The sequence below is a fragment of the Kogia breviceps genome, chromosome 7 (genome assembly GCF_026419965.1).
Source record: "Kogia breviceps isolate mKogBre1 chromosome 7, mKogBre1 haplotype 1, whole genome shotgun sequence".
NCBI lineage: Eukaryota > Metazoa > Chordata > Mammalia > Artiodactyla > Physeteridae > Kogia > Kogia breviceps.
This window is the reverse complement of record NC_081316.1, coordinates 79751919-79770563: the sequence shown is the minus strand read 5'-3', so window position 1 is coordinate 79770563 and position 18645 is coordinate 79751919. Positions and strand designations below refer to the sequence as shown.

The window sequence follows — 18645 nt, the reverse complement described above, 5'->3', positions numbered from 1 at the left end:
CTATTTCCATGTTGTCTTTCTCAATATACATCTCCCCTTTAGCCAATTGCTCTGAGTAAGGCCGATTCTTTGGCCAAATAGTCATCTAGGCTTCATGCTATTCTACAATGAGTGTTTTCTTTTTTCCCTCCTGGGGAGAACCCTCTCTGCTTCTGGAATCTTATCCTCATTCAGCCTCCAAGAAAGCAGTAAGCCCTTGCATGGATCTACCTTTGGGCAGACACAAACTGAGCTCCAATCATCAGCTCTCACCTGTCAGAAATCATTTTTGTTCCACCCCCCGGAGAGTCTTCTTCACCAGCCTGCATTTGCCTTGTGATCTTGGCCTGCAGATTAACTATTTCAGCTCATCCAATAGCTAATGCTGGCCCCAAGATTAAGCTTTGACTTACCATAGAGTCTAGATAGTCCCAGGGGTCTATCTAGAGTCCCAGACCATATCTTTCAGTATCAATGCATCGCTAACCAAGGAGCCCTCACACCGAATCCTGCTTATACGATTCTAAGAAATACCTAGTAGACAACTTACAAGAGTTAAATGACTTAACAGTTACTTGTCCACCTTAGGTCACTTTCATCGATGCAAAAACATTACCTTGAGAGTCATATTGCAAAAAAGATACTCATACATTTCATTCAAATGTGTATTCTGGCTTGTGCTTGATAAATCTGTAGACATCCTCACATAGTAATAACTTGTGACATTATTCTGTAACTTTGAAGAATGTTTATAGAATCTTATCTAGTCAATCAACCTATTCCTTATTATAGGACCTAAGAATATACTTGTCTTTTATTTCCAGAAAAATAGTCCTACTGCATTTTGAGGCACAAGTGAGAAGGTGCATTTATAACTAACCACGCTCACTTTTCATAATGTCTGCTCAGCACCCAGCTCCTTCCAGCTCACTGGCATTCCAGGATTGGAGTCCCTGCACATCTGGCTCTCCATCCCCTTTGGCTCCATATACCTGGTGGCCATGGAAGGGAATGTCACCACTTTGGCTGTGGTAATGGTGGAGCACTGCCTGCACCAGCCCATGTACCTCATCCTGTGCCTATAGGCTATCATTGACCTGGTTCTGTCCACTTCCACTATTCCCAGACTGCTGGGAATCTTCTGATTTGGTGTTGTTGACATTGGCTTGGATGTCTCCTTGGCTCAAATGTTCCTCATCCACTGCTTTGCCATGGTTGAGTAAGACATCTTCCTTGCCATGGCTTTTGACCACTACATAGCCATCTGCGACCCACTCCATCATACCACAGTGCTCACTCATACTGTGGTGGGATGTTTGGGGCTAGCTAGCCTCTTCTGGGGTGTATTCTACATTGGACCCCTGCCTCTGATGATCCACCTGCAGCTGCCCCTTTACAAAGCCTGTGTCATCTTTCACTCCTACTGCATGGCTGTGGTCCCCTTGTCATAGCAGAGGCCAGATGGAAGCACTTAACAAGCCAGAGGGTTGAAATTACTCTAAAACCTGGCAAAATCAAAGGGGCTTGGCCCACAGGGAGTGTTAAAGATAGTTAATAGGATATTGTGTCCCAAGGGCCAAAATAGATGGGCAGCCAGCAAGGCTCTGCTTACCATTCATAGAACAAGGCAAGAATGGAGGCTGAGGAGGCTGAGGATGATCACTCCAATAAAGTCAGTCTCTTGCTCAGTTCCCAGACCTGTGCCAGTGTTCAGATCTAGGACTGTAACTAAAGAGGTACCTGGATACCTAAGTGGAAGAACTGTGAAAAAACATGCCTATTATATACCATGATGATTTCCTGAGACCTTCCTAAAAGATAACTTTGGCCATTTACTCAGGCAATTTTATACTAAAAAGACGGGAATACCAAGACATTGAAGGTTAAAGTTTGAGTTGACACCGACGCTCAGAAATCAAAAGCATAATCTTGGTCCCTCTGTTAGAGTTGGGGTTCTACTCTGGGTAGCAGAGTCTAGTTAGTAATTGAAGTTTTGGAGAAAGTCAGTTCTCAGTCACTTCATGAATAATTAGAAAGACTGTACTTGGTAAGTTGAGTAACTTCCATGTGGTATTGTTGGCCTGTGAGGTAAGAGCCAAAGAGTTGGGAAGGCCAAATAACCTCTAACACTTCTCTCCACCAAGAGTCAAAAATGCTTCAGAGGTACATGGAGAATTTGGCAAATGTATTGTTTTCCATCTTAGTGATAAAATACCAAAAACAATTTCCATTAGCAGGAGATGGACAATAGTTCTCATATACAGTTTGCCTCAAGGACATGTTAACTCTTTTCCTGCGTCATAATATAATTTGAAGATGACTGGGCATCCTGTGGACCTCCACCATCATCCATCGATGGCGTGTTGATCTGGCAAAATGAGCTAGAGGTGTTTAGTACAATAGAGGCCTTAGTAAGACACACATGCTCCAAAGGGCAGAAGAAAAATCTTTACATTCAAAACCTAGAACTTCAGTGAATTTTAGGGGGCCAATGGTTGAAAATCATTACCAATAAAAGATCTTCATCTTACATATTTTACCAGATAGAAAGCATAATGCCTACCACCTTGGATTCTGAACAGAATGTATTCCTCACTTAGGAATCTTGCTTTAGTCCATATACCCAAAGACATGGAAGTATAGCTTTGAGAGTGCCCAAAGCAAGAAGGCTGTTTTAGGTCCAGACTATGGTACAAGTATCACTGCCACTTAACATTATGAATGAGCAACAGTAGCAGCAAAGGAGACTACGTGTGGACCCAGTCATGTAGGTGCCCCATGATCAAGGTTGACTGCTGCCTCTGAATGCCTGTCAGCATAGATATCAATGCTGAAACCCAGATATAATAGGGTTATTCCTCAAGGAGACCACTTGGTGGCAAGTCAACTCCTCTGGGCCTCTTGAATCCTAGGAAGTACAGTGGTTTGCACTACCAATGACACATACTATTCTGGGCAGCATGTATTTGCCTTTCTTTCCCACAGAGCCTTGACCAGCACTTCTCTTTGAGGGCTTCCTGAATGCCTGATTATAGGCTGGACATCCCATATGACATAGTACTGAAAGAACAGACAGTCTTCAGAGAAGGATATGCAGGACAGGGCTCATAACCATGGGATCAACTGGTAGCATTACCAGTGTCACCAACCAGAAAGAGTTGGCCCCACAGAATGCCAGAGCAGTCTTCTAAAAACAGCTAAAAAATAGTTCAAAAGGCAGCACTTCACAGAATTGGAGTCCTATCCTTTAGGATGCAATCTGTCAGCTGAAGTAACAGCTGTATCTGAGCAAATTTTCAGAAACTGGGGCTGTAGAGCTCATCCTTCCTTCCTTTCCATTTTGCCCTTAGCAAGACAGGCCCACAGTAACTATGGAGGAGCTGCTCTTAAAATCTGAAGGATATCTGTGCAAGGCAAGCAGGGATTGTGGTGGCCATAAAAAATATGCTTTTCAGATTGGACTGCAAGGAGCATATTTGACTGATAGTCTCAATCATTGTGCTCTCAAGTTCATGGCATTGCTAAGCCCTAGTGGCTTCCAACCAATAGATGAGCACAGTGCTAATAAGGCAGGTCTACTGGAGTGTGACACCAGATTCCTCATGAGTTCCCTTGGCTCAAGACTTACATGCAGCCTTGCCAAAGTGTTCTTAGAAATACACAAAAGCCTAAGACCTTCCTCTTCTTTCCTCCCTTCCTCACGGATCATATCTGCTTATGATTTCATGGCTCTTCCAGCCTCAGGATCCCTCTTTGTCTTACTTCATGAGCATTTCCTTCATGAGCATTTCCCCTCTGTATACCTCTGACACATCTAATTTAATGTTGGCACCTGTTCCTCAAAGGGCCCATTCTAATGCAACTATGGTAACTCCCACTGAAAAATCTTCAACTCGTGTTCACAAGGCAGTCCTGTGGGGAAAGCTAATACCTCTGTGACTATAAACCTGATGGAGAAATTGTTCACATATTGAGGTATGGGGAAGTCTTTTTGGCTTATACATGGTTCATCTTGACTTTTTGTGAACTAAGACAGACTCATTCATGGCCTATCAAACACACAGCATATGCTCTTTAACCATTAAGGTAAAGAATGTCCATTTTAAAGATAAGGATAAGTAACTCCTTTCCTATGGCATCCATGTTAACACTCCATAAAAAATAAGGTTCCCTTCCCAGACACCAGGGTCCTGCTGTCTCACTGTACAGATACTCAGTCTGTCTCTTTTGAAAGTTTAAAGGAACATCCCCCTGTCATGTTTATGCCTTATCAGAACAAGGAATATAAGACTATGCAGAAATATACATCAACTGAGCAGTTTCTCGAAGCTGAGAGGCTGTCTCCTTGGCAACAGTCCTGTTTGGCTCAAGAAAGTCTTTCCTATTATAGGCTGTTTATTGATTATTTCTGTCATCCAGCCCCTGATCTCTCTTCAAAGACTGTTCTCAGAACTTTGAGAATGAAAGCTGTGTAACTCTCACAACTCTCAATACATAGCTTAGTGATGCTCTCTTTTCCTTACCCTAGAACAGAATACATGAGTGAAGTTCTAAGTGCAGATAAATCTGAAGGACCTCGTGTCAGTAGTGTCCTCAAGCAATTGAGTTTAAGGTGTAGCCTGAAGCAGAGCAGCTAGCTTAAGTTAACAGGCATTCCCACAATTCATGATGCCTCATGGGAAGGGAGACACAGCTATAAGAATAGCCTGATACTTCTCTAGACTAGCAGATTGAGGAACCTGGGTTGCAACAGTGTCAGTTTTCCTCTGTAGCAGCTTGTTTTTAAGTGTTTGGTTACTAACATTGAATTACCACTTAAAAAAAAAAGTTTTCATTCCAAATTGCTCCTCTCTCTTCCTCCCAACTGTTGTACTCAGAACAGATGGGAAAATAATATAAGGGATATATTACCAACTGTTTGGCCCCTGTGAGACAAAAATTTGAACAGCTCTGGGATTTGGGGGGAAGCTGACTAAAATACTTCTGGAGGTACCTCAGCATCTCAGCCACTGGGCTGAAATTTTAGTTGTGTTGACTATCAATCTGAGTTGTTTGGACTTTCTTCCTCTGTGGAGGTTCCTTTCTCCATCTGTTCCCTGAGGTTGCCCTATCCTTACCTCTACTCAGCTCACTCTTGGAAAGTGTCTCTTACTTATTTAATAGATATTACCTAATGGGACTCTCTCAGCTCCAAACTACAGCTTTGATATTAGAACATTCATAGCTCATAGATAATGGTCTTTGCCCATTTTGGTTCACATAGAGCTACAGGTAATAGTGTCCCTAGCCTTCTTATACTGAGGACAGACACGTTACACAAGGACATTTCTACCACCAAATCTGCTTCTTCCCTATTAGATGTAGGTTTTTAATTTTATTTTGGGGGGAGAAGGAAGATTTACTATCTGTATTTGGTGCCTTGGGCTCTTCATCCAAGGACCTCATACATCCTTTCATTGATGCTGGGGATTTTGCAGCACATGCTCATTGTCCTACAGTAGCCAATGCGCCCAGGAGCAGTGAACTCACAAGACAGACAAAGATGTCTGAGAAACTACTCTTTAAGAAAAAAGATCCCACTGAATTAGAGTCCATTAGAAGGAGAATTACTGGGAAGACCTTCAAGATGGCAGAGGAGTGAGATATGGAGGTCACCTTCCTCCCCACAAATACATCAGAAATACATCTACATGTGGAACAACTACTACAGAACACCTACTGAATGCTGGCAGAAGACCTCAGACTTCACAAAAGGCAAGAAAATCCCCACGTACCTGGATAGGGCAAAAGCAAAAAAAAAAAAAAAAAAAAAAAGACAAAAGAATAGGGACAGGACCTGCATCTCTGGGAGGGAGCTGTGAAGGAGGAAAAGTTTCCACACACTAGGAAGCCCCTTCACTGGCCGGGATGGGAGGTGGAGGGGGGAAGCTTTGGAGCCACGGAGGAGAGTGCAGCCACAGGGGTGTGGAGGACAAAGCGGAGAGATTCCCACACAAAGGATTGGTGCTGACCAGCACTCACCAGCCTGAGACACTTGTCTGCTCAACCACCAGGGCGGGTGAGGGCTGGGAGTTGAGGCTCAGGCTTTGGAGCTTAGACCCCAGGGAGAGGACTGGGGTTGGCTGTGTGAAGACAGCCAGAAGGGGGCTAGTGCACCACAGCTAGCTGGGAGGGAGTCTGGGAAAAAGTCTGGACCTGCCTAAGAGGCAAGAGACCACTGTTTCGGGGTGTGTGAGAAGAGGAGATTCCTTCCCTATGTGCCCACAGAAGGCAGAGCACCACCTAAGTGAGCTCCAGAGATGGGCACAAACCATGGCTATCACCTCGGACCCCAGAGTTGGGCATGAACTGCTAACACTGCTGCCACTGCCACCAAGAAGCCTGTGGGCAAGCACAGGTCACTACACACACACACCCCAGGAGCCTGTGCAGCACGCCACTTCCAGGGTCATGTAATCCAGAGACAACTTCCCCAGGAGAACATACGGCATGCCTCAGGCTGTTACAATGTCACACTGCCTCTGCTGCTACAGGATCACCCTGCATTCCAATAATGACTACTGTACCCCTCGCTCTCCAGGCTTGAGTGAGCAAGAGAGCACTAATCAGCTGCTGCTTTAACCCCTTTCTGTCTGGGTGGGGAACAGACTCCTCAGGGTGGCCTAAACATAGCACGGGGGTGGGGGGCAAAATCAAAGCTGAACCCCAGGAGCTGTGCGAACAAAGAAGAGAAAGGGAAATGTCTCTCAGCAGCCTCAGGAGCAGTGGATTAAATCCCCACAATCAACTTGATAAACACTGCATCTGTGGAGCACCTGAATAGACAACAAATGTTCCCAAAATTGAGGTGGACTTTGGGAGCAACTGTAGACTTGGGGTTTGCATTCTGTGTCTAATTTATTTCTGATTTTATATTTATCTTAGTTTAGTTTCAATGCTTATTATCATTGGCAGATTTTTTTATTGGTTTGGTGCTCTCTTCTTTTTAAATTTATATATATATATTTTATTTTTATACATTTTAAAAGATTTTAAAAATTGTTTTCCTTTTTCTCTGAGTGTGTATACTTATTTGTGTGATTGTCTTTTTAGGTTTGCTTTTACCATTTGTCCAAGGATTTTGTCTGTTTTTTTTTTTTCTTCTTCTTCTTCTTCTTCTTTCTTTCTTGCTTTTCTTCTGAGCTGTGTGGCAGGCAAGGTCTTGGTGCTCCAGCCGGGTGTCAGACCTGAGCCTCTGTGGTGGGAGGGCTGAGCCCAGGACATTGGACCACCAGAAACCTCCCAGTCCCACATAATATCAATTGGCGAGAGCTCTCCCAGAGATCTTTGTCTCAACGCTAAGACCAAGCCCCTCCCAACGGCCGGCAAGCTCCAGTGCTGGATGCCCCATGCCAAAACAACAAGACAGGGACACAACCCCACCTATTAGCAGAGAGGCTGCCTAAAGTCATACTAAGTTCAGACACTCCAAAACACACCACCAGATGCAGCTCAGCCCATCAGAAAGACAAGATAGAGCCCCACCCACCAGAACACAGGCACCAGTCCCCTTCCACCAGGAAACTTACACAAGCCACTGAACCAATCTCACACACTGAGGGCAGACACCAAAAATAACGGGAACTATGAACTTGCAGCCTATTAAATGGAGACCACCAGTACAGTAAGTTAAACAAAATGAGAAGACAGAGAAATTTGCAGCAGATAAAGAAGCAAGCGAAAAACCCACCGGACCAAACAAATGAAGAGGAAATAGGTAGTCTACCTGAAAAAATTCAGAGTAATGATAGTAAAGATGATCCAAAATCTTGGAAATAGAATGGAGAAAATACAAGAACCATTTAACAAGCACCTAGAAGAACTAAAGAGCAAACAATGATGAACAACACAATAAATGAAATTAAAAATACTCTAGAAGGAATCAACAGCAGAAAAAACAGCAGAATAACTGAGGCAGAAGAATGGATAAACGATCCGGAAGATAAAATAGGGGAAATAACTGCCACACAGCAGAATAAAGAAAAAAGAATGAAAAGAATGGAGGACAGTCTCAGAGACCTCTTGGACAACATTAAACACACCAACATGAGAACAATATGGGTCCCAGAAGAAGAGAAAAAGAAAGGGTCTGAGAAAATATTTAAAGAGATTATAGTTGAAAACCTCCCTAACATGGGAAAGTAAATAATCAAGTCCAGAAAGCACAGAGAGTCCCATACAGGATAAACCCAAGGAGAAACACACCAACACATATATTAATCAAACTATCAAAAATTAAATTCAAAGAAAAAATATTCAAAGCAGCAAGGGAAAAGCAACAAATAACATACAAGGGAAACCCCATAAGGTTAGCAGCTGAACTTACAGCAGAAAGTTGGCAAGACAGAAGGGAGGTGGCAGGATATATTTAAAGTGATGAAAGAGAAAAGCCTACAACCAAGATTACTCTATCCAGCAAGGATCTCATTCATTTTTGATGGAGAAATTAAAACTTGTACAGACAAGCAAAAGCTAAGAGAATTCAGCACGACAAAACCAGCTTTACAACAAATGCCAAAGGAACTTCTCTAGGCAGGAAACACAAGAGAAGGAAAAGACCTACAATAACAAACCCAAAACAATTAAGAAAATGGTAATAGAAATATACATATCAATAATTACCTTAGATGTAAATGGATTAGGGCTTCCCTGGTGGCACAGTGGTTGAGAGTCCGCCTGCTGATGCAGGGGACATGGGTTCGTGTCCCGGTCTGGGAAGATCCCACATACCGCGGAGTGGCTAGGTCCGTGAGCCATGGCGGCTGAGCCTGCGCGTCCGGAGCCTGTGCTCTGCAACGGGAGAGGCCACAACAGTGAGAGGCCTGTGTACCACAAAAACAAAAACAAATGTAAATGGATTAATTGCTCCAACCAAATGACACAGACTGGCTGAATGGATACAAAAACAAGATATGTATATATGTTGTCTACAAGAGACCCACTTCAGACCTGGGCACACATACAGACAGAAAGTGAGGGGATGGAAAAAGATATTCCATGCAAAAGGAAATTAAAAAGCTGGAGTAGCAATACTCACATCAGACAAAACAGACTAAAAAATAAAGACTATTACAAGAGACAAAGAAGGACACTACATATGGTCAAGGGATCAATCCAAGAAGAAGATATAACTACTGTAAATATTTATGCATCCAACATAGGAGCACCTCAATACACAGGGCAAATGCTAACAGCCATAAAAGGGGAAATAGAGAGTAACACAACAGTAGGGGACATAAACACCCCACTTTCACCAATGGACAGATCATCCAAAATGAAAAGAAAAAGAAGTTTTAAAAGACACATTAGATCAGATGGACTGAATTGATATTTATAGGATATTCCATCCAAAAACAACAATACACTTTCTTCTTAAGTGCTTATGGAATATTCTCCAGGATAAATCATATCTTGGGTCACAAATCAAGCTTTCATAAATGTAAGAAAATTGAAATTGTATCAAGTATCTTTCCCGACCACAACACTATGAGACTATATATCAATTACAGGAAAAAAACTGTAAAAAAAATATGAACACATGGAGGCTAAACAATACAATACTAAATAATTAAGAGAACACTCAAGAAATCAGAGGAAATCAAAAAATACCTAGAAACAAATGACAATGAAAACGCAATGACACAAAACCTATGGGATGCAGCAAAAGCAGTTCTAAGAGGGAAGTTTACAGCAATACAATCCTACCTCAACAAACAAGAAACATCTCAAATAAACAACCTAACCTTACACCTAAAGCCATTAGAGAAAGAACAACAAAAAAACCCCAAAGTAAGAAGGAAAGAAATCATAAAGATCGGATCAGAAATAAATGAAAAAGAAATGAAGGAAACAATAGCAAAGACCAATAAAACTAAAATATGTTTCTTTGAGAAGATAAACAAAATTGATAAACCATTAGCCAGACTTATCAAGAAAAAAAAGAGAGAAGACTCAAATCAATAGAATTAGAAATGAAAAAGGAGAAGTAACAACTGACACTGCAGAAATATAAGGATCATGAGAGACTACTACAAGCAACTATATGCCAATAAAATGGGCAACGTGGAAGAAATGGACAAATTCTTTGAGAAGTACAACCTTCCAAGACTGAACCAGGAAGAAATAGAAAATGTGAACAGACCAATCACAAGCACTGAAATTGAAACTGTGATTAAAAATCTTCCAACAAACAAAAGCCCAGGAACAGATGGTTTCACAGGCAAATTCTATCAAACGTTTAGAGGAGAGCTAACACCCATCCTTCTCAAACTCTTCCAAAAGAGAGCAGAGGGAGGAACACTCCCAAACTCATTCTATGAGGCCACCGTCACCCTGATACCAAAACCAGACAAAGATGTCACAAAGAAAGAAAACTACAGGCCAATATTACTGATGAATGTAGATGCAAAAATCCTCAACATACTAGCAAACAGAATCTAACAGCACATTAAAAGGATGATGCACCATGATAAAGTGGGTTTTATCCCAGGAATGCAAGGATTCTTCAGTATATTCAAAATCAACGTGATACACCATGTTAACAAATGGAAGGAGAAAAACCATATGATAACCTCAAGAGATGCAGAAAAAACTTGACAAAATTCACCCATTTATGATAAAAACTCTCCAGACAATGGGCATAGAGGGAAACTACCTCAACATAATAAAGGCTATATATGAGAAATCCAGAGCCAACATCGTTCTCAATGGTGAAAAACAAACCATTTCCTCTAAGATCAGGAACAAGACAAGGTTTCCCACTCTCACCACTATTATTCAACATAGTTTTGGAAGTTTTAGCAACAGCAATCAGAGAAGAAAAAGAAAAGGAATCCAAATCAGAAAAGAATAAGTAAAACTTTCACTGTTTGCAGATGACATGATACTATACATAGAGAATCCTAAAGATGAGACCAGAAAACTACTGGAGCTAATCAATGAATTTGGTAAAGTAACAGGGTACAAAATTAATGCACAGACATCTCTATCATTCCTATACACTAATGATGAAAAATCTGAAAGAGAAATTAAGGAAACACTCCCATTTACCACTGCAACAAAAAGAATAAAATACCTAGGAATAAACCTACCTAAGGAGACAAAAGACCTGTATGCAGAAAAGTATAAGACACTGATGAAAGAAATTAAAGATGATACAGATGGAGAGATATACCATGTTCTTGGATTGGAAGAATCGATATTGTGAAAATGACTCTACTACCCAAAGCAATCTAAAGATTCAGTGCAATCCCTATCAAACTACCAATGGCATTTTTCACAGAACTAGAACAAAAGATTTAACAATTTGTATGGAAACTCAAAAGACCCTGAATAGCCAAAGCAATTTTAAGAAAAAGGGAGCTGGAAGAATCAGGGTTCCTGACTTCAGACTATACTACAAAGCTACTGTCATCAAGACAGTATTTTACTGGCACAAAAACAGAAACATAGATCAGTGGAACAGGATAGAAAGCCCAGAGATAAACCCACACACATATGGTCACCTTGTCTTTTTTTTTTTTTTTCGGTACTTGGGCCTCTCACTGTTGTGGCCTCTCCCACTGCGGAGTACAGGCGCCAGGCGCGCAGGCTCAGCGGCCATGGCTCACGGGCCCAGCTGCTCCGCGGCATGTGGGATCCTCCTGGACCGGGGCATGAACCCGTGTTCCCTGCATCGGCAGGCGGACTCTTAACCACTGTCCCACCAGGGAAGCCCTGGTCACCTTGTCTTTGACAAAGGAGGCAAGAATATACAGTGGAGAAAAGACAGCCTCTTCAATAAATGGTGCTGGGAAAACTGGACAGCTACATGTAAAAGAATGAAATTAGAATACTCCCTAACACCATACACAAAAATAAACTCAAAATGGATTAAAGACCTAAATGTAAGGCCAGACACTATCAAACTCTTAGAGGAAAACATAGGCAGAACACTCTATGACATAAATCACAGCCAGATCCTTTTTGACCCACCTCCTGGAGAAATGGAAATTAAAACAAAAATAAACAAATGGCACCTAATGAAACTTACAAGCTTTTGCACAGCAGAGGATACCATAAACAAGACAAAAAGACAACCCTCAGAATGGAAGAAAATATTTGCAAATGACAAAGGATTAATCTCCAAAATATACAAGAAGCTCATGCAGCTCAGTACCAAAGAAACAAACAACCCAATCCATAGTGGGCAGAAGACCTAAATAGATATTTCTCCAAAGAAGATATACAGATTGCCAACAAACACATGAAAGGATGCTCAACATCACTAATCACTAGAGAAATGCAAATTAAAACCACAGTGAGATATCACCTCACACCGGTCAGAATGGCCATCATCAAAAACTCTAGAAACAATAAATGCTGGAGAGGGTGTGGAGAAAAGGGAACCTTCTTGCACTGTTGGTGGGAATGTAAATTGATACAGCCACTAGGGAGAACAGTATGGCGGTTCCTTAAAAAACTAAAAATAGAGCTACCATATGACCCCGCAATCCCACTACTAGGCATATACCCTGAGAAAACCATAAATCAAGAAAAGACATATCACAATGTTCATTGCAACACTATTTACAATAACGAGGACATGGAAGCAACCTAAGTATCCATTGACAGATGAATGGATAAAGAAGATGTAGCACATATAAACAATGGAATATTACTCAGCCATAAAAAGAAATGAAATTGAGTTATTTGTAGTGAGGTGGATGGACCTAGAGTTTCTCATACAGAGTGAAGTCAGAAAGAGTGAAACTGCTCTTAGCAAATACCATATGCTAACACATATGTTTGGAATCTAAAAAAATGGTTCTGATGAATCTTGGGTCAGGACAGGAATAAAGACGCAGATGTAGAGTATAGACTTGAGGACACAGGGAGGGGGAAGGGTAAGCTGGGAAGTGAGAGAGTAGCATTGACTTATATTCACTGCCAAATGTAAAATAGATAGCTAGTGGGAAGCAGCTGCATAGCACAGCGAGATCAACTCAGTGCTTTGTGACCACCTAGAGGGGTGGGACAGTGAGTGTGGGAGGGAGATCCAAGAGGGAGGGGATATGGGGATATATGTATACATATAGCTGATTCACTTTGTTATATAGCAGAAACTAACTCAACATTGTAAAGCAACTATACTCCAATAAAGGTGTTAAAGAAAAGGAGAATTATAAGAACAGTTGGATGACTACTAGCAGTGGTCATGAGTTTGTATTACGTGCATAAGACAAATAGGATTTAACTTGGCACAAAGTTGTCTTAGCTTTGTAGAAGTACATGGGTGAGGAAATAGAACAGTCCTTCAACCTCAGTCCCATTGGGAGGGCCTATAACTATGCAGCCTCCTGGACTCTGATCCCTGCAGGGATGTAAATGAAGATGAGAAAGGATCAAAGGATGAGGCTAATGTGAGTTATTTTCCACCTTACACAGAGATCCCTGCATTGATATTCCACTGGAGTTTTGCCTTTTCAGGTATATACGTCCAAGACCTATGCCATAGACCCACAGGTCCATGTTTTTCTCACAGACCAGGAGATCAGTCAACAGGACAATCATTTCTTTGTACACAGCATTCCACCTTTATCTTAACTCAGTAAGAACTTACTGACAGGAGGGCCTGTTCAATTAGTGTACCTGGAAAAATCACTATCCACATGGAAATTCATTAGATCCCAACCTTACTCCATAAACAAAAATGAATTCCAGATGTGTTAAGAATTTAAATGTGAAAGTAACTTTAATTCTTGGTATAGAAATATAGGTAAATAAGTTAGTTCTTGGGGGAAATGAGAATTTAGACATATGTCTCCTCCAGAAAATACAGAAAATTGGACTAAATTTTCAAAAGTGCCTTAAATTATAAGACATTATAAATGGAAAGATTCACATACACAAAGGACTTAAAGATCTAAATAACTATCAAAGGTCCTAATGCTAAGAGAAATTGGACAAGAAAATGGTTTCAAACAAAATCTTTAAACACACAAGAAATTATAAATAGCAATCAGTAATATATATTGAGATATTATTGAAGACCATTTAATTTTGAAAAGTAAGATCTGATTAGTGTTGGAGAGGGTGTTGGTTAAGTTTTTCTTATGGTGTAAATCAAGGCACTGACTTTGAATGACAGTTTCTCACTGTCTCCTAAAATTGAGCATTTGTATACCCTTATAGTTTGAGTTTCACTCTAAGTATACCAAGAAGCTTACGTGTACAACAATGGACATGTAAAAGTGTTCACAAATGCACTTAATAGCAAAGTCCTAAAACTCCAAAGACTCAGTAAGAGCATGCATAAACTATGTGTTTACACAATGAAATGTCAGACAAGTCAGAATGAACTACGGCAACATAGAGATGAAGTCTTCAAATCAGTTATATGAAGGAATTACACAGAACACTGTTTAAGTAAAAAAGGACTAACTTCTAATATGTACATTTAGATAAACAGAAACATGGATTTTGTGCTCTGCATTTAAGGCAGAGCTCAATTAATTTGAGCTGCTGCAGAAACAGATCAAGTCTTGTAAAGAGTATTAACTTGGGTGTACCACATCTCTTTCTATAGGCATCTTATCTCTACTGCTCTCCCTGTCTTTCTAAGCCATCTAAAATTGAATTGTACTAGTCTATCTCCAAGTTTCTGTGGCGGGAGGGTAGGAGTCTTATTTCAGCCAATACTTGGCTCCAAGCTGCCAATCTACCTCGCATATGAAAATGTGAGATATTTTCCCTCTGGATAAAGGCAATTAAACACAGGTAACTATCCAAATTACCAGGTGAATTTAAGATAACTGTGTAACCAATGGTGCTCCTCAGTCCTTATTTATCATCTATCTTGATAACAGGTGTTTAATGGGATATCTACTTTGCTATATAAATGGAAAAATTTGTCTTTGCAATCTCTTTAGCTAGTTGCTTATCATGAGCATCACATGCTAACGCTTATTCAAAACTTCTCTTGTACCTTTGTGGAGAGGTTCTGTTGGCAGGATGTTGTGTTTTAAGTTTTATTCCCTCAAAACTAGTTAGGATGCCGAGTCAAGTTGTCAGCTAGACAATACAAAGCCCCAGTATCCTAGTTGTAGAATGTTAACTAAGTTTCTTGGTATCTCACTCAGATTCTCTCAGTTGCTAACCCTAACTCACCCTAACACTATCAAAATGCAAGGTTTTAGAGGAACCTGGATAAATCTGAAAACTGTCTTTAAGGGCATGCATAAAGAACCTTTTTGAGTGTTAGGCAGTCATTGGTGAAAAAGGTGACTGCTTATAAGAGGCTCTTTATCAGAGGGATGAATGTTTATGGCTTGTTATTTGACAGTCAAGTTCAATAGTGATTCTTTAAGAACATGCATTAGCTGGTGGTCATTGCAGAAGAGAGATCCTGCAAATTTTGCTGTCCAAGAAACTAGGGTTAAGTAGCAGCAGCCAGAAGGAAAAGGCATGTACTGAGTTTGCATTAACCCCTCACCAACACACATCCCACTTTTTCTGGCTGTTGATGCCACAACCTCTATAAAGAGCATGGAGTAAGGCAGCCAATCAGAAGTCTGCTTATAGGAAAAAAGGAAGCAAGGTAATAGTTTGCACCCTACTGTGTGCATCCAAACTTATGTGCGGTGAGTCCAGACTTACCTGTTCCAAAAAAGGATTGCTTTCTACCTAGATCTACTCAAAAGAATTCTTGATACCAATATAGGACATGCAAACCCTGGAGAAACCCCACATGGGGGCTTAGAATCCTCAGCAATAGAACACAGCAATATGAGGAAACTGAAGATACAATTACCCTGTCATGTCCTTTTCTTAGGGTTGATGATTATCCCTGCTCTGACCTGGACAGCTTCCACAAGACCAGACAGCGAAGGTTTAAGACTGCTTTAAAACATCCCAAGTTGAACACAGCTCAGGAGCCACCATGTAACCATAAACAAAAAGCTCCCAAGTGGTCTGAATAGTCTTCAGTTAGAAGAACAGTTATGCAGACTCACAAATCTTGTGAACAGCACTGAACCATCAACCTCTAGTTCCTGTGGGACAAGAGTCCTAAAATAAGCCCAAGGCAATACTGTTAGCAAAACAGGGATTAGGAAGCTTTCCACTGGTATTTAATATTATGTCTAGATAACAGCTGCTGAAGATAACATGTTAGATTGAACAGCAACTCCTGCTACTATAGCAGTGTTGCTTTCCTGAAAGGGAGTCCTCGAGGCTACAAACACCTATGGTACCCTACTGCAAGGGGCATTTCTCCTGAACGCGTAGGTCTCCTTAATTGTCCCTGCTCTCATCTTCCCTGGTGCAAACTCATTCCTCATCCTTTGATCCAGGATTTGACTACCTCTCCCCACACAATATGGCAGCTGCCACTTTCACCACACTAACTAGGATTGTTAGTGGGTTATTGGTCTGCCTTATGACATCATTAAGTTAAAAATTCTGTAAGTTGATAGGAAACAGGGTCCTAATATATTCTGCTTCATGTTGTGATGGCTTATGATAGGAATAAGATTATTCTACATGGGTGAAGATAAGCCCTCAAAAGGAAGCCAGCCACAAGTGACGGTATTTAAACCTGCTGGGTTAGTTGTATTAGTAAGTGATGAACAGCATCTGCGAGCTTCTGACTTAACATGCTATCTCAGCCCTCAGTCAGAAGTAACTACTCATGCACTAAGGAAAACTTTGAATTCCCTTTAAGCAACAGACAAATGAGTTCTTTAGGAAGTGCACTTAGATTTCACCTATCAACAGGGTCCCAGTGCATTTCATGGCTTCTCCCGTAACAGGATTCTTTCACTCTCTGAGGACACAAGCAGTATCAGGGAGGAAGGAAAACTTCTGGAATCAGTGTCATAATCCCACTTACTGGTCCAATTCCATCCTCCAACCCATATACCTTACAGGGATCTTGTTTCTCAACTCAATTATGAGGTTAATGAGTCTCAACTGCAGGCTGAGGGACATGAGCAAACCCTACCAGAAAACAGGTTCTGAAGTATAGATTCTTGAATTTAAAGGTCTGTAGTTTGGACATGAATTATGGAAGGGAACTCTCGAGTCTGGTGTCCCATAAGAAAGCTGCAGATTGTGATTTCAGCAGTACCGTTATGATTAACTTTAATTGAAAATCCTAGGGTTATAAAAGAAAAACTACTTCTGACAAAATTAAATAATTTCAAAGACTTTAACAGTTAGGGGCCAAGGAAGTACACAAGAGGAACCACCTGTTTCTGTGAAGACAAAAATGCCAAGTCAAGAGCTCGAAAGAAAAAGAGGGACATCTAAACAGCAGGAATATGAGGACATTATGGATAGTACAGTCTATCCCCTCAGCACAAGTCATTCCCTAGCCTTGGGTCTTGCCTACAAAATTCCATAAATACAAATGGAATCAGAATCTAAATGAACACAAGAGTGTCTCCCAGAGGGAGAGATGAATAGGCAGAGCACAAGTGACTATTAGGACAGTGAAACAATTCTTTATGATACAATGGTGAATACATGTCATTTTACATTTATCAAAACTCATAAAATGTATAACAACAAGAGTAAACCCTAATGTAAATTATGGATTTTGGGTGATGAAGTGTCAGCAAAGATTCATTGATTGTTAACAAGTGTAGGATTCTGGTGAGGAATGTGCATAGCATAGAAGTTGTATGTATATGGAACTCTGTGTACCTCCTGCTCAATTTTGTTGTGAATCTAGAACTGCTCTAAAAAATAAAGTTTATTAATAACAACAAAAAAAAGTTCATGAGGAGATGCCTATCAACTTTAATGATGCTTCTTATGATGCTTCTTAGGAATTAATCTCTCTAAGGGATAGCAAATTTCAAGGAACTAATTACTTCCTTATAATTTATGAAGAAAAAATGCATTAGATCAGAATGAAATTATCTTGTAGATTTCCAATTTTTACCAGAAATTTGGTTTACTTCCATAACACACACACATATGTATGTATACATACACATATGTATATGTTTATAATAATGCTTTAATTTAAATTTTTAAACACTTTAATAAAAGTTATTATTTTTTAAAAAAGTGTCTCCCAGATTTCAACCTAAGAAAGAGTCTGATTAAGAGGAATGGAGAGATCAGGAAAGTTCAATTAGACTAACAACACTTGTGTCCTGAAAAGACTTCGTTAAAAAATGGATCTCGGGCTTCCCTGGTGGCGCAGTGGTTGAGAGTCCGCCTGCCAACGCAGGGGACACGGGTTCCTGCCCCAGTCCAGGAAGATCCCACATGCAGCGGAGCGGCTGGGCCCGTGAGCCATGGCCGCTGAGCCTGCGCGTCCACAAAGGGAGAGGCCACAACAGTGAGAGGCCCGCGTACCGCAAAAAAAAAAAAAAAAAAAAAAAGGATCTCATACAGGACAAATGTCCTAGACACAAAATGACTAGACACTGAATCCTTCCTGAAAGTTCTGGATGGCTTTGGAGTAGAAGGTAGCTATAAAGTAAGCCTACAGAAGTCACCAGGAACACAATGGGCTGTATTCATAAGGTTTCCCTCTGATGTTATGAGTCAGGAGAGAAAGTAGCCCATACCCACCCTTGTCAGGGATGGTGAGGCTACTTTTAAGAGATTAAGCTAGAGTTAGAACCAAAGGTT

General features: G+C 40.8%; 1 pseudogene; it reads left to right on the top strand.

Annotated features, from left to right (window-relative positions):
* Nucleotides 1-857: 857 nt before the first annotated feature.
* On the top strand, nt 858-1430 carry LOC131760341 (olfactory receptor 52M1-like; annotated as a pseudogene).
* The last annotated feature ends 17215 nt before the right edge of the window (nt 1431-18645 follow it).